Source organism: Dipodomys spectabilis, unplaced genomic scaffold (genome assembly GCF_019054845.1).
Source record: "Dipodomys spectabilis isolate Male_0828 unplaced genomic scaffold, ASM1905484v1 ptg000157l, whole genome shotgun sequence".
NCBI lineage: Eukaryota > Metazoa > Chordata > Mammalia > Rodentia > Heteromyidae > Dipodomys > Dipodomys spectabilis.
Genome location: NW_024870834.1, coordinates 8,124,237 through 8,138,898, shown reverse-complemented (window position 1 = coordinate 8,138,898; position 14,662 = coordinate 8,124,237). Strand labels below are relative to the sequence as shown.

The window sequence follows — 14,662 nt, the reverse complement described above, 5'->3', positions numbered from 1 at the left end:
AAAGCCAGCCCGGGCAGGAGAGACCGTGAGACTCTTATCTCCAATAAACCACCAGAAAACCCGAAGTGGTGCTGTAGCTCAAGTGGTAGAGCGCTCGCCTTGAGCTGAAGAGCTGAGGGACAGCGCTCAGGCCCAGAGTTCAAGCCCCACGACCAACAAAGAAAAAGAAAGCCATGTGCCAATGGCTCACGCCTGTAATCTTAGTTACTTAGGAGGCTGAGATCTGAGGTGTGAGCCATTGGCACATGGCTAATTTTTAAAACTGTCTGTTTTAAATAAGGAAGACATCAGGAAAGCACCCTGAGCTAAGTGCTGGCTGTTCAGTCCTCCCTCCCTCCCCCCCCATCCAGCCGTCTTGGCCTCCTGAGGTCTTAGACTCCATTTAGAGCCTGGGTTTCCTTCTCTTCTCGTTGGCCTCTCTCATTTCTCTATTTCATTTCTCCATTGTACTCATTCTGAGGGGGAAAAGACCTCATTAAATGTTATCCCATATTCCGAGCAATTTGCTATAGGCAACTACACCATTACTTTGTACAAATACATTTACATAAATCATTATTCGAATGTTTTTGATCTTGGCAACATTATTTGGTTCCCAGAGCACAAATTAAATGCATGCTTAAAGCAGAATATTTTAAAGTTATTCTGATATTGTTTATGAGACAGGATTAGAAATTTCCACCCAGTTTTTCTTTCATAATGGCATTCCTTTAGTTGTTGTTTTTTTTGTATATTTAGAAACCATATGTATAATTTCTCAATGTTTCTTAAAGTAAATAATGCAACAGATGACTATGTTGTGTTTGGCTACTAATTTTTCAGCTACTAATTCCATGGGTTCATTCCACCCTCTTCTCTTGTACTCGGGTTCGAACTCAGTGTCCGGTGCTTGCTCAACATGAGTGGTGCTCTACCACTTGAACCACATCTTCAGTCCTGATTTTTGCTGGTTATTTTTGGAGGTAAGAGTCAGGCTTGTCTGCCTTGGGCTAGCTTTGAATCAAGATCCTCCATATTTTACCCTCTTGAGTAGATTACAGGTGCGAGCCACTAGGGCCTGGCAGGGGTTCGGTTTTGAGCATTAATTAGAAAGGCAGAGAAAAGAAATATACAGCCGTATGAGTAGGCAGATTTTTGTGTTCCACGTTTGTCAGTAGATGAATTGGTTTGTGGTTGTGGCAGGACATTTATTTTGTTTAAACTTTTATTACTATTATTATTAATCAACAGGTTTGTAAGTAAACTCTCTGAACTCACAGCCGTCCCCCACCCCTAGATTTCCAATGAAAATTTTGCTTTCACTCTGTAAAATGCAGTGCCCCGTTTTCAAACAAGCTGAACTTGTGGGGGAGGTGAGGGAGGATGGTGAAGGGCCAGAACCAGAAGTCAGAACCGGAAGTTGGCTCTACTCTTGCTACTTGATGATTCCAGAGCATGGTCCCGCAGCAGTTGGTCTCATGGACAGCCCTTTACAGGGTGACAATCACAACCACTCAAGGTTTTATCTTTCTGCCAGCATGTGTTCTGAGAACATTCCCAGGAAACTGGGGAGCTGTCCTGGTAAAGGCCGGGGGAGCAAGACAACCCCATAGGAATATTTAAAAGACCTGGGTTCAAATCAAAGGACCAAAATCAAAGCCACTTAGGATCTGTGTGACCACGAACTGTTCAAACCTGTCAGGAGTTGGACACATTTGTAAGCCAGCATTTGGAAGGCTATGTCAGGAGGGTCATGAGTTCGAGGCCAGCTTGGGCTATGTAGGGCATTTGAAGCTAGCCTGGGCTTCATAGTAAGACCCTGTTTCAAAACAAAACAAAAACAGACCTCTTTTTTTTTTTTTTTTAATCTCTGTGAGTTCATTTTCTTTTTTTTTTGTCTTTTTCTTTTTTGGTACTGGGGATCGAACCCAGGACGTTGCACTTGCTAGGCAAGCGCTTTGCCACTGAGCTACATCCCAGCCCTGTGAGTTCATTTTCAAGTGCAGAGATTGTGCGTCCCGGCCATGCAAGCTTATTGAGGCGGAGAACTTGAGCAATGCTGTAAGAACGCTGGGTGAGTGACTGGAGACATCAGCTAACCCGTGTCTTCAAGGACCCTGGCGGAGGGATGCTGGGAGACCGTGCGCACTGTCTAACCCAGGGCATGTCTGGTGTGTGACCGTCACGGGGGCACGTGGGACAGGCACTCCTCCCCTTGGGATGGGGAGGGCAGTGACCAACCAGACCCCAGAACCACTGGGACCTGCCCAAAGGAATATAAAAGGGAGACTGAGGAACACTGCAGGGAGACTGCCATTTCCAGGTCCCACTTCTTGCTCTCCTGCTTTGAGAAGTCTGTGCTCCCCTCCTCCTCTTCCTCTCTCTTCTCCTCTTCTTCCTCTCCCTACTCCTCCTCCTCTTCTTCAACCTCTTCTCTTCTTCCTCTTCCTCCTCCACTTCTTCCTCTCTCCTCTTCCTCCTCTACCTCCTCCTCTACTTCTCTTTCTTCTCTTCCCCTTCCTTTTCGCTTCCATCTCCTCCTTTTCCTTCTCCTCCTATTCTTTTCCCTCTTTCTTCTCCTCTTCCTTACTCAAGATGTAGATGGCAGGACCTCAAATTGCATAAGGCAGCTCTCCCAACTGGAAGTCCTATTTGGGGGTTTCTACGAACCTGCTAGTAGCCAAAAAGGCCACACCTTTCCTGGAGCCTTACTCTCACTTTCAAATAAACTTCGCCTTGCCTCCTACTTTTCCTGCCTTATAATTCATTATTTAGTGGAGTAAAAAAGGATCCAGAATCCCTAGGTGATAGCAGTGTGACTACTCTGCCTTTAGCCCAGCAACACTCAAGACCAAGAAACAAATTAGCTGGGCACCGGTGGCTCACACCTGTAATCCTAGCTACAGAGGAGGCTGAGATCTGAGGATCAAGGTTGAAAGTCAGCCCAAACAGAAAAGTCCATGAGATACTTATTCCTGGTAGTTGGCAAAGAGCTGGAAGTGGAGGTATGGCTCAAGTGGTAGAGCACCAACCTTGAGAAAAAAAAAAAGATTGCAAGGCTCTGAGTTCTAACCCCTCAAAAAGTAAACCAAAAAAACCCCACAATATTTTGGTAATAATTATATCCATTCACATCTTATACAGTTTAAAGCTCTTTCAGATACGTGAACCTGTCATGAATTATGTGGGAAAATGCAGAACTGGATTAATTGCTTTTTAAAGATGAAGAACTGAAAGCACCGGGAAAGAACAGAATTTCACACTCTGGTTCAGTATTGCAGGCAGCGGGGGCCCAGCGACGCTCCTAGGTATTTCCTGGTAGAAGGCTATGCCAGTAAACTGTGGACATGGAAATGCCCTGGGTGTCTTCTAGTCCATGGCATTTCAGCTGGGCCTCGGTAGTCACATTTATAATCCTAGCTACTCAGGGAGCTGAGATCTGAGGACTGAGGTTCAAAGCCAGTCCAGACAGAAAAGGCTGAGAGAATCTATCTCCAATTAACCAGCAAAATGTCAGACCAAAGGTGTGCCTCAAGTGGTAAAATGCCATCTGTGAGCAAGACAGCCAAGTGAGAACATGAGGCCCAGTGCCAGGACAGACAGACAGACAGACACACACACACACACACACACACACGTGCATGTGTGTGCACATGTGGTGGGTGTGACTTCTCAGTTTTAATTTTTTTTCCATGTTACAACAAACAGAAAGCTGGATTTGAAGACAACTATCTCCATATGGAAAGGGCTTTCAGACCGAAAATGCTACTGCAGCCGGCCACACTGGCCTATTCTAACTGAACCCGAATGACAGACATCAACTTCTGTTGTACTAAGCTTTGAGATTTGAGATGGACTCTTTTTGGTTTTGGTGGTGACCGTGTACTGGGGCTTGAACTCATGACCTCACGCTAGCTAGACTGCTGCTCTTGAGCCTCATCTCCAAACCTGTTTATTTGCTGGTTATTTTCAATATAGGGGCTCTCTGACCTAGCTTGCTTCAAACTGTGATGCTTCTGCTCTCAGCCTCTGAAGTAGCTGAGATTACAGGTGTGAGTCACTGGTGCCTGGCTTGAGATTTAACAGTAGAATTCACATATGTAACTTCTACCACACTTTCTATTCAACAGTATTTATAAAATTCTACCAAGCTGAACACTGGTGGCTCACACCTGTAATCCTAGCTACTCAGGAGGCTGAGATCCGAGGATTACGGTTCAAAGTCAGCCTGGGCAAGAAAGTGTGTGACTCTTAACTACCAAAAAAGCTGGAAGCAGAGCTGTGGCTTAAGTGGTAGAGCATTAGCCTTGAGTACAAAAAGCTCAAAGACAATGCCCAGACCCTGAGTTCAAGCCCTAGGACTGGCACCAAAACAAGCCAAGAAAAATAACAAAAACAAAAGAAAAAAATCTACCAGATTGGAAAAACAAAACAAAAGAAGACATTGCCAAGATTAAATATTTTAATGCCTTAGCTTACTCTTGGTAAGCCTTCAATGTTTAGTTGATTTAAAACAAAATATTTATTTGGTTTAAAATAAAATAGCTCATATCTAGTGCCAAGAAAAAAATAAATAAAAAGTTCTAAGAAATTCATTTTAATTTGGTACTGATCTGTTCCAACATGAGGTTAATCCAAGAATCCTGGATGCCTCCTCTTTAAAGACAAAACTAATATTGAGGAAGTAGAGTTATAGCTCAAATGGTAGAGCGCCAGCATCGAGCACAATGCCAACCCAGAACAAAAGGCCCTGAATTCAAGCCCCAGTAGAACAGTAATTAAATGAATAAGGCGAATACTAGGTGTAGGCTTCTAGTATGAAATTTCCTCAGTGAGGAATCTAATTGGAAGTTGCAAGGATAAATAGGAAAATTTAACTAGTGCATGAACCAATTTGCTATCTCAATCTAAAAAAATAATTCCTCCCTTCCTTTTTTTTTTTTCTTTTTTTTTGTTGTTGTTGGTGGTGGTTGTAGGACTTGAATTCAGGATCTGGGCGCTGTCCCTGAGCCTCTCTCTGCTCAAGGCTAGCACTCGAACACTTGAGCCACAGGCTGGCTTCAAGCCACAAGCTTCAGATCTCAACCTTCTGAATAGCTAGGATTATGGGCATTAGCCACCAGCACCTGACTCCGTAGAATTCTTAGGAACACATGATTTGAGTCTTCTTTTAATTCTCCCCCCCACCCCCACTCTGCCATTTGAAAATGCAAAGAACCCTTCTCAGCTCAGCAACTGTGCACTGTCAATGGACCGTCCTCGGCCTGTGGGCTGGACAGACTTGGTGACCCCTGGCCTAGGCCGAGAAGAGATGGAGCAACTCTCTTAGGCAATCAGGGGAGTACAAAGGGAACACAAATAGCTCCCCTAGCTTTTTGTCCTGCTGGCTGGTTATCAGGGCCGGGATTATAGGAGGCCAGAGCTCCCAGTGAGCTGGTGCCTGGGGCTCCTGAGCACCCCCCAGCATGTCCAGGTGGGTGCCTGGTCCAGGCTACCTCCCCGTGGGAAAAATGGGAGTCTCAGCTGGTATTTCTCAAGGCAATTTTCAGATCAGGGCAGCAAAGGTGTTATCTGCCTGATAAAGCAGCCTGAAAAAGAGCCCTGTGGACAAGACGTGTTCATCCTCTTTCATCAGGGTGCCTGGCTCCCCATCTATGACTGGGGTCCCAGCTTTCGGCCTTGAGTTTAAGCATTCAGAATCAATTAGAGACATTCTCCATAGCCAGTCTCTGCTATAATTCCTCAGTTCCTAGTGGCACCTTTGAAGGCCAGGTGCTGACCTCACACAACCTATGGTTCATCCAGTACCTTGTCAGGCCACGGGTGCCAGCAAGGCTTCGGGAGGAAGAAGGCAGGTGTGTATGCAAGACTAAATCAAATGCACGACAGAGCCAGGTTGTATGCAGGCCTAGAGAAGCAGAAAAGACAATCAAGGCAGTAGGCAAGCCAGGGCTGGGCAGCAGTGGCCACTATCACCAGAAAGGTGGCTTCCATCAGAGGAGGCTTCACACTAGGATTCTTCTTGTTTTGTTTTTGCCCGTTCTGGGACTTGAACTCAGGGCCTGAGAGCAATTTCTGCAGTCTGTCTCTGTCTCTCTGTCTCTGTCTCTCTCTCTCTCCCTCTCTCTCTTGCTTATGGTTAAAGCTCTACCATTTGTACCACAGCTCCACTTCAGCTTTTTGGTGATAAAAGTCTCCTGGAAGCTGGGTGCTGGTGGCTCACACCTGTAATCCTAGCTACTCAAGAGGCTGAGATCTGAGGATTGTGGTTCAAAGCCAGCCTGAGCAGAAAAAAGCCCATGAGACTCTCATCTCCAATAAACTACTCAGCTACTCAGAAAAAGCCAAAAGTGGTGCTGTGGCTCAAGTGCTAGAGCATTAGCCTGGAACACAGAAAAGCTCAGGGACAGAGCCCAGGCCCTGAGGTCAAGCTACAGGACTGGCAAAAAAATAAAATAATAAATAAATACATAAATACATAAAAAGTCTCACAGACTTTCCTGCCGGGGCTGTTTTTAAACAGCAATCCTCAAATCTCAGCCTCTTGAATAGCTGCTACAATTACAGGCATGAGCCAGTGATACCCAGCTGCTCTGGAATTCTTAAAGAACTCAGTTCTGAGAGGGAATCTGACTGATTGGGCCCGAAGATCAAGGTCTTGTCAGTACTGTGTTCAGACAGGCAGGCCCCGCCACCAAGCTCAGCGAGGGGCACTTCTGCCTTCCCAAACTTGAGCCATACTACCAGTTTCCTTCTGCCTGCCCAAACAAATGCCAGACTTAGAGCTGCCTGAAGCCCTTTCTTGGCCAATGAATTCATTCCTAATCTTCTATCTCAGTCTCCATCTTCCATATCTCTCAATTTCTGAAAGCAGAGGGTTAAAGTTAATGCCCAGTACCACCCTGAGCTGAGCCACATGCATGCAAGTTCTTATGCTCAAATTGTTTATTTGGGGGTGGGGGGGCGTGTCTTGGGGCTTGAACTCTGGGCCTGGGCACTGTCCCAGAGCTCCTTTTGCTCAAGGCTAGCGCTCTACCATTTGAGCCACAGAGAGCCACCTCCAGGTTTTTTTGGCAAATCACTGGAGAGTCTCATGGACTTTCCTGCCCCAAGCTGGCTTCAAACCATGACCCTCAGATCTCAGCCTCCAGAATAGCTGATATCAAATTGGAAATCCTTTTTTTTTTTGTCGGTTGTGGGGCTTGAACTCTGGGCCTGGGTGCTATCACTCAGCTCTTCAGCTCAAGGTGAGCATTCTACCCCTTGAGCCACTGCACCACTTCCGGTTTTCTGAGCAGTTTATTGGAGATAAGACTCTCATGGACTTTCCTGCCAGGGCTGGCTTTGAACTGCGATCCTCAGATCTCAGCCTCTTGAGTAGCTAGGATTACAGGCAAGAGCCACTGGTGCCCGGCTCAAATTGTAAATCTTTAATGGGGCTGTGCCCTCCCTGAAGACAAGAACCCACCTGCCTTGTATTCTTCTTTTTTTTTTTTTTTAACCTGGGACTCTCCCAAGAACACAGAACAGGTAATCAATAACGCTTACCCAACCCAACTGAAAGCTATGACATTAGAAAGATTAATAGAATTGAACATGGTATTCTGGAAAGAAAGTAATTTTACAGTAGTGCAGTAGATACTGTGAATTTTCTACACGGAACTTCTCAGCACACCTGCGGCCTCTGTGTGAGGCTAAGACACACATCAGAATTTCAAATCCAGACGTGATTCAGTGTTTTCTTAATGCCTAAATTGGACTGACCATATTGTCAGTCTGGTCAGAGACAAGAATTGATCACTGGGAAGATTGGGGGAAGAGAGGGACAGCCACTTATAGTAGAAGAAACAATCAATTTGGTATTTGCGTTTCAATAGTTTTGGCAGTTCATGGATTCAAATGCCATCTTCTGAGACACGCATCCAGGGAAGTCGTGGCAGGAGGGGATTACCTGAGTCAGAACGGGTCCACGAAACGGAGGTCAGCATTGCTCTTCACAGAACCCACAAAGGCGCTTCCATACTCAGTGCTAGAAGCTTCTAGAGGCTGCTGGGGAGAAGAAGGAAGATGGGATTAGAGTTGAGAAGCAGCAAGACCTCTCAGCCAGCACAGATGTCTTCTTCGGCCCAACCCTAACCAATGACACACCTCAGAGAAGAGTCAACTGGCACAGCAACTCTGTTTTTTGGACAATTGCTGAAGGACGGAGATTTTCAGGATGGGCAGTATCTGAAATTGTCTTATGGGGTGTAAGAGAACCCAGAAATTTGAAAATATGTGCCACAGATGTAGAGAGATGATTTGATTTTAGTAGTACTACCACTGAGATGTTTGAGGGTTTTGTTGTTGTTGTTGTTGTTTGCCAGTCCTGGAGCTTGAACTCAGGGCCTGGGCACTGTCCTTGAGCCTCTCTGTGCTCAAGGCTAGCACTCTACCACTTGAGTCACAGCGCCATTTCTGTGTATGTGGTGCTGAGGAATCAAGTCCAGGGCTTCATGCATGCTAGGCAAGCACTCTACCACTGAGCCACCTTCCCAGCCCAGAGGTTATTTTCTTTTACTACAGTTGCTGGGAGATTTTTGTTTTGTTTTGTTTGGTGCCAGTACTGGGAACTCAGGGCCTCAAACTCTTTTGACTTTTGACCTTCAAGGCTGACACTCTACCACTTAAACTACAACTCTTCTTCCAGTATTTTGCTGATTGATTGAAGATAAAAATCTCAACAAACTTTTCTGTCTGGAGCTGGCTTCCGATTGCATCTTTATACCTCAGCCTTCTTACACCTCAGCCTCCGGAGCAGCTAGGATTATAGGCATGAGTCACCAGAGCTGGGTTCTACAAATACTTCTGAGAAGCTTATCTATCTAAACAAACACCTCAGGGCACCAACAAGTGGTCAAGGCTGGAGTTCCACCCGCTGGTCAGCCTTGATCCACTGCACAGACCAAGTTACAGGCTGGGAAGGCAACAGCTGTATGCTGACTCTGCTTCTAGTCCTGGGGTTTGGTTCACTAAATGAACTGCAAGTTATCTGGTTTCAGTTGACCAATAACACCGCAAAACAGTAAACTGGTATTTGAGACAGACTGTGTAATCATTTCTGATAGAATATATATATATATATGTAATATATATTTTAGCCCAGACTCAAGGATGACAAATCAATAAACGACATTTAGTGAGTTAGAAAACACATTCATTAAATCAGCAGTTCTCAAACTGTGTTCCTGAGAACACCTCTACCATCACCAGAGAACCAACCCACCAACCATGAAAGAACCTGTTGGATATGCAAGTTCCTGGCTCTGACTCAAGTTACATCTAAACAAAAGATCTGGAAAGGGGAGTTTAGAAATCAGTATATTTCCCAAGCCTCCAAGAGAATCTGGTATGCCTGGGATAAATCATTTGAGCACGTGCGCGCGCGCACACACACACACACACACACACACACACACACACACACACACAGACCCCTGTTTATTTTTCTTGTGTCCATGCTGAAGCTTGAACTTAGGGCCTACGTGCCATCCCTTTGCTTTTTTGCTCAAGGCTGGCCCTCTACCAAAGCCAAAGCAGCTTCTGGCTGCTTAAATGGCTGATGATAAGAATCTCCTAGAATTTCTTGCCTGCGGCTGGCTTTGAACTGCAATCTTCAGATCTCAACCTCTGGAGAAGCTAGGATTACAGGTGTGAGTCACTGGCATCAGGCTGTAACTTGTCTTTGCATAGGTGGATACATAAGATTACAGTACTCACCGGGCGCTGGTGGCTCACGCCTGTAATCCTAGCTACTCAGGAGGCTGAAATATGAGGATCGCGGTTCAAAGCCAGCCTGGGCAGGAGAGACCCTGAGACTCCTATCTCCAATAAACCACCAGAAAACCGGAAGTGGCGCTGTAGCTCAAGTGGTAGAGCGCTCGCCTTGAGCTGAAGAGCTGAGGGACAGCGCCCAGGCCCAGAGTTCAAGCCCCACGACCGACAAAAAAAAAACAAAAAAACAAAGATTACAGTACTCTACTTCCTGCTTAAGCTCCAGTAAAGACGGAGCAATGAGCTAGGAAATGGGGAAGGAGGAAGAGCCGGAGAGGGCAGGAGATGAAGGTCCTTGCCTAAACAGTGTGTTGTTCATTAGCAAACACAGGGCCTAGATTGGCCTCTTAACACAAGGTCAGTATTATCTCTTCAATGGGCTAGAGGGCTCTGACTATGCATTTGATTCAGGTTGGGTTGAAGGACGATGGTAAAGGACATGATCATTAAGACAATGGCAGTCATTAAGGGCCTTGGCATTGGGCCAGGATGGGGACAGGCAGAAACTAAGGGCTGCTCGGGACACAGAGTAACCAGGTCTGGCTGATGTGAGAGAGACTCGAAGATGATCCGGGTCAATCAAGGTCATGTCCAACAGCAAAAAGGGAGCTGCAGGGGCTGTGACATTTTGGGGGGTGTATAGATCACATTGCGCCCCCCCACCCCACCCCAGGCCGACATGTTTAGAAGGTGATGTGTGGTAAGACTTAGAGATTTCTATCTCCGGTTTACCTTTCTGTTCTCTGGGCTCTGCATTTTCTAGGACAGAGCCTCTCTGGCCATTTGAAAGATTCACAGCTGAAGATCCACCCAGGAGGAAGAACACAAAAGAAAAATGGCAAGTAGGCACAGACTTGGGATGTCACAGGAGCCCTAGGCCATTCTGCAAGGGGCAGAATGTGACCTCATCTAAAAGCCCTTGTGACCAGCTGGCCAGCAGGGGCTTAACTTCATAACATAATTCAAGGTGTTAATGGTATGTCTGCAGCGGGTGGAGTCCTGGCTCCCAAAGAAAAGTGATACTAATATTAATTTAACGCCTCTGTTTGGAGAAAACAAGTACTTTTCATGATAAAGAAGTTGTGCCTTCTGCTTCTAGAAAACTGACACACATAGAATGCTTTATTTTCTGTTTTTGGTAAATGAATATGGGACATGGGAAATGTTTTTGATGTTGCAACAGGCTCTGATTGAAAGGAAACCTGATTCAAAAGTATACTTGGCCAAGTGCTGGGCTCTCACACCTGTAATCCTAGCTGAGATCTAAGGATGGCAGTTCAAAGCCAGCCTGGGCAGAAAAGTTGATGGGACTGTTATCTTCAATTAACTACCAAAAAGATGAAAATGGAGCTCTGGCTCAAAGTGGTAAAGCACTAGCCTTGAGCACAGAAGCTCAAGGACAGAACCATGGCGCTGAGTTCAAGCCCCATGTACTAGGGAAAGAAAAGAAGGGAAGAAGGAAGGAAGGAAGGAAGGAAGGAAGGAAGGAAGGAAGGAAGGGAGGGAGGGAGGGAGGGAGAGAGGGAGGGAGGGATGGAGGGATGGAGGGAGGGAGGGAGGGAAGAGACTTGAGTTCAAGGCCCAGATATGGGGGAAAGGAAAGGAAGAAAGAGAGAGGGGGTGGAGGGAGGAAGGGAGGGAAGGAGAAAGGAAGAAAAAGAGAAAGAAAGAAGGGAAAGAGGGAGAGAGGAAGGAAGGAAAGAGAAAGGAAGAGAGAGAAATAAAAGGGGGGCATGACCTGCCCAACCATTTTTGAAATTTAAATAAAAAACCTAGTTAAGAAGCTCTATGAAAATGATAGAAATACACATAGAGTTCTCCTTATCCAGACCTTGGGCGCTAATGAACACTTGCTATTGCACTGGCCTTTGAAAACACAAAACTACAGTGTTGTTCTTCGTGCCCTTGAGACTCTCCTTTGAAACATTTGCAGATACAGCAGTTCGGAGGAACAAACTTGGCATCCACCAATCCATTCTCCTGAGAAACATTTCAAGGTAAATTTTCCAGGCATCCTTTTCTTTCCCTCAGATTTCATTCGTGCAACCACAATAGAGGATCGAGTCATCTCTCAGCCACCCCAGTGAACACAACTCCGTCTTTATGACACCGACACACACCAGGGCGATCATTTATCATCTCTGCAGTAGTTTAGTCCCAGATGAACCATTTACTAATTTATTTCCATATGTAACTGGCAGAGAGATTAATCAGCCTTCCAACTCAGAAACCTGGATGGCGTTTTAGTCCCTTAACACACTCAGGCACACATTTACGTAGAAACCAAGAATTCTTTAAAAGCCAGTCAGCCATGCATACACATACACACTCACACTCACCAACAATAACAACAATTAAAAAAAAAAACACTTTTTCCCCAAAATAGCCTGGTCCCTATGTCTACTTGGACATCTGACACTTTGACTTTCTTTCTTCTTCTTCTTCTTCTTCTCCTTCTCCTTCTTCTTTCCTCTTCTTCTTCTTCTTCTTCCTCTTCTTCTTCTTCTCCTTCTTCTTTCCTCTTCTTCTTCTTCTTCTCCTTCTTCTTTCCTCTTCTTCTTCTTCTTCTTCTTCTTTCCTCTTCTTCCTCTTCCTCTTCCTCTTCTTCTTTGGGGGTCAGGGCTTGTTTTTTGTTGTGGACTTTGAACTCAATTCTGGGCACTGTCACTGAGCTTTTTTTACTCAAGGCTAGTGCTCTACCACTTGAGCCACAGCTCCACTTTCAGTTTTCTGGTGGTTAATTAGAAATAATAGTCTTGTGGACTTTCCTGCACTGGCTGGCTTTGAACTGTTTACCTCAGATCTCAGCCTCATGAGTAGCTAGGATTACAGGTGTGAGCCACCAGAGGCCAGCCTTCTTGTTTTTGTTTTTGTTTTTGTTTTTTTTGGGGGGTCCAGTCATGGGGCCTGAACTCTGGGCCTGGGTGCTGTCCCTCAGCTCTTCAGCTCAAGGCTAGCACTCTACCACTTGAGCCACAGCGCCATTTCTGGCTTTTTTCTTTTTGCTTATGTGGTGCTGAGGAATCGAACCCAGGGCCTCATGCATGCAAGGCAAGCGCTCTACCACTGAGCCACCTTCCCAGCCCCTGTTTTTGTTTTTTGTATGTGTGTATGTGCCAGTCCTGGGGCTTGAACCCAGGGCCTGGGTGCTCTCCCTGAGCTTTTATATTCAAGGCCAGTGCTCTACCACTGAGCCATATATCTTTACTTCTGGTTTTTTGGTGGTTAACTGAAGATAAAGAGTACTTTGCTGCATGGACTAAGGTTCTGAACTCTAGTCCTCAGATCTCAGGCTCCTGAGTAGCGAGCACTGCAGGCGTGAGCCATGGGTGCCCAGCTTCTTAAAATTTCTTTATGTTGCCCTGGACGAGTCCTGGGAGCAGAGCCTGCTCTAACTGGGGAAGCACTGAGCTCAGACACAAACCCTTCGCAGCCCCTCAGGGGAGGGGGGGAAGGGGAAGGAGAGGGGGGAGACGAGGGGGGGAGGGGGCAGCCACGTGCCCGCCCTTACAGGCCCAGGGGCTCAGATTTCTGAAACTGAAGACATCTTTTTGCCACAGCCAAGTGCCCAGCTGGCCTGCCAAGCGGCGTCCAGACACTGGAAAGTATGCGCTTTCTTTTTTCCACTCTTTTTAAGGGTCTGAACTCTGTAGCTGCCCGGTCCTGGGCAAGGTTAGGGCGAATGTATCCTTAGCTTGGCTTCCCATTCCCCTGAGCTCCCTCTCTGGGTTTTCCTTTTAAACCCAGTGCTATCAGCTTTTTTTTTTTTTTAAAGAATGGGTTAGTGGTTCTTGTTACTGGGTGGCAGCATTGGCATAGGTGAGACGGAGCCAATCTAAATGAGGGGTGGAAGGCAGGAGCTGAGCTGCCAGATTCTCTGGAGCGAATCTGAAACCTCAGGGTTCCAAAAGCCTCAGGATCTTGTAGATATTCTGCTGCTGGGTTCACGCACTTGGGGACATAAACAACCATGCCACCTTGAAAAAGTCACTGAACAGTTCAGGCTGAAAAGTCTCTACTAAGCCAGGCATGGTCATGCATGCCTATAATCCCAGTGCTAGGGAGAATGAATCAGGATGAAGTTCAAGGTGAGCCTGGACTATACAGCAGGACTGTCTCCAGTGAACTAAACCAAACAACACTGTCTCCTTTTCTGTAATGTGAGAAGACTCCTTGAAGTCGTTTTTCAGCTTTACCATCTAACAATTTTATGAAATGACAATAACCAGGCTTTCATCTGGTCACTGCATTTATTTGATACCTAACAGCAGAAAAAGTTTGAAAATAAGCTAGGTGCTAGTGGCTCATACCTGTGATCCTACCTACTCTGGAGGCTGAGCTCTGAAGATCCTAGTTCAAAGGCAGTCCAAGCTGGAAAGTCTGCAAGACTCTTATCTCTAATTAACCACCAGAGAACCAGAAGTGGCGCTGTGGCTCAAAGTGGTAGGGCGCTAGCTTTGAGCAAAAGAGCTCAGGGACAACACCCAGGACATGAGTTCAAGGCCCATGACTGACAAGCATTTGAAGACTGTTTACCAATGCAGCTCTTTACAACAGTTTAAGAATCCAATTCAATACATCAGTTTGAAGTACCATTCTAGGTAGACAAAAATATAAAAGTGAGTGAGTCAGGGCCTTTGTCTCTAAGATAGAACAGAAAAGTTTACAAGTCTCCATTTGCAAAATAACCAGCAAAATCATGACTCAAGTGATAGGATACCAGCTTCACAAGCGATAGGCCCTGAATTCAAATCTCAGTATCACACACACACACACACACACACAAATCTTAATATAATAAAACACATGCCAGCTGGGTGCTGATAGTTCAAATCTATAATCCTAGCCTCTCAGGAGACTAATATCTGAG

General features: G+C 45.9%; 1 protein-coding gene across 5 annotated transcripts in view; it reads right to left on the bottom strand.

The window, feature by feature from the left end:
• Foxn3 (forkhead box N3) overlaps positions 1 to 14,662 on the bottom strand; it is a 371,707-nt gene that overhangs the window by 245,687 nt on the left and 111,358 nt on the right. For 4 of the 5 annotated variants that reach the window (XM_042692487.1, XM_042692494.1, XM_042692496.1 and 1 more), the window contains exon 2: positions 7,931 to 8,028. The gene's annotated coding sequence lies outside the window, so the exon portion shown is untranslated. The remainder of the gene's footprint in view (positions 1 to 7,930; positions 8,029 to 14,662) is intronic. The other variant, XM_042692489.1, reaches the window with a different exon arrangement.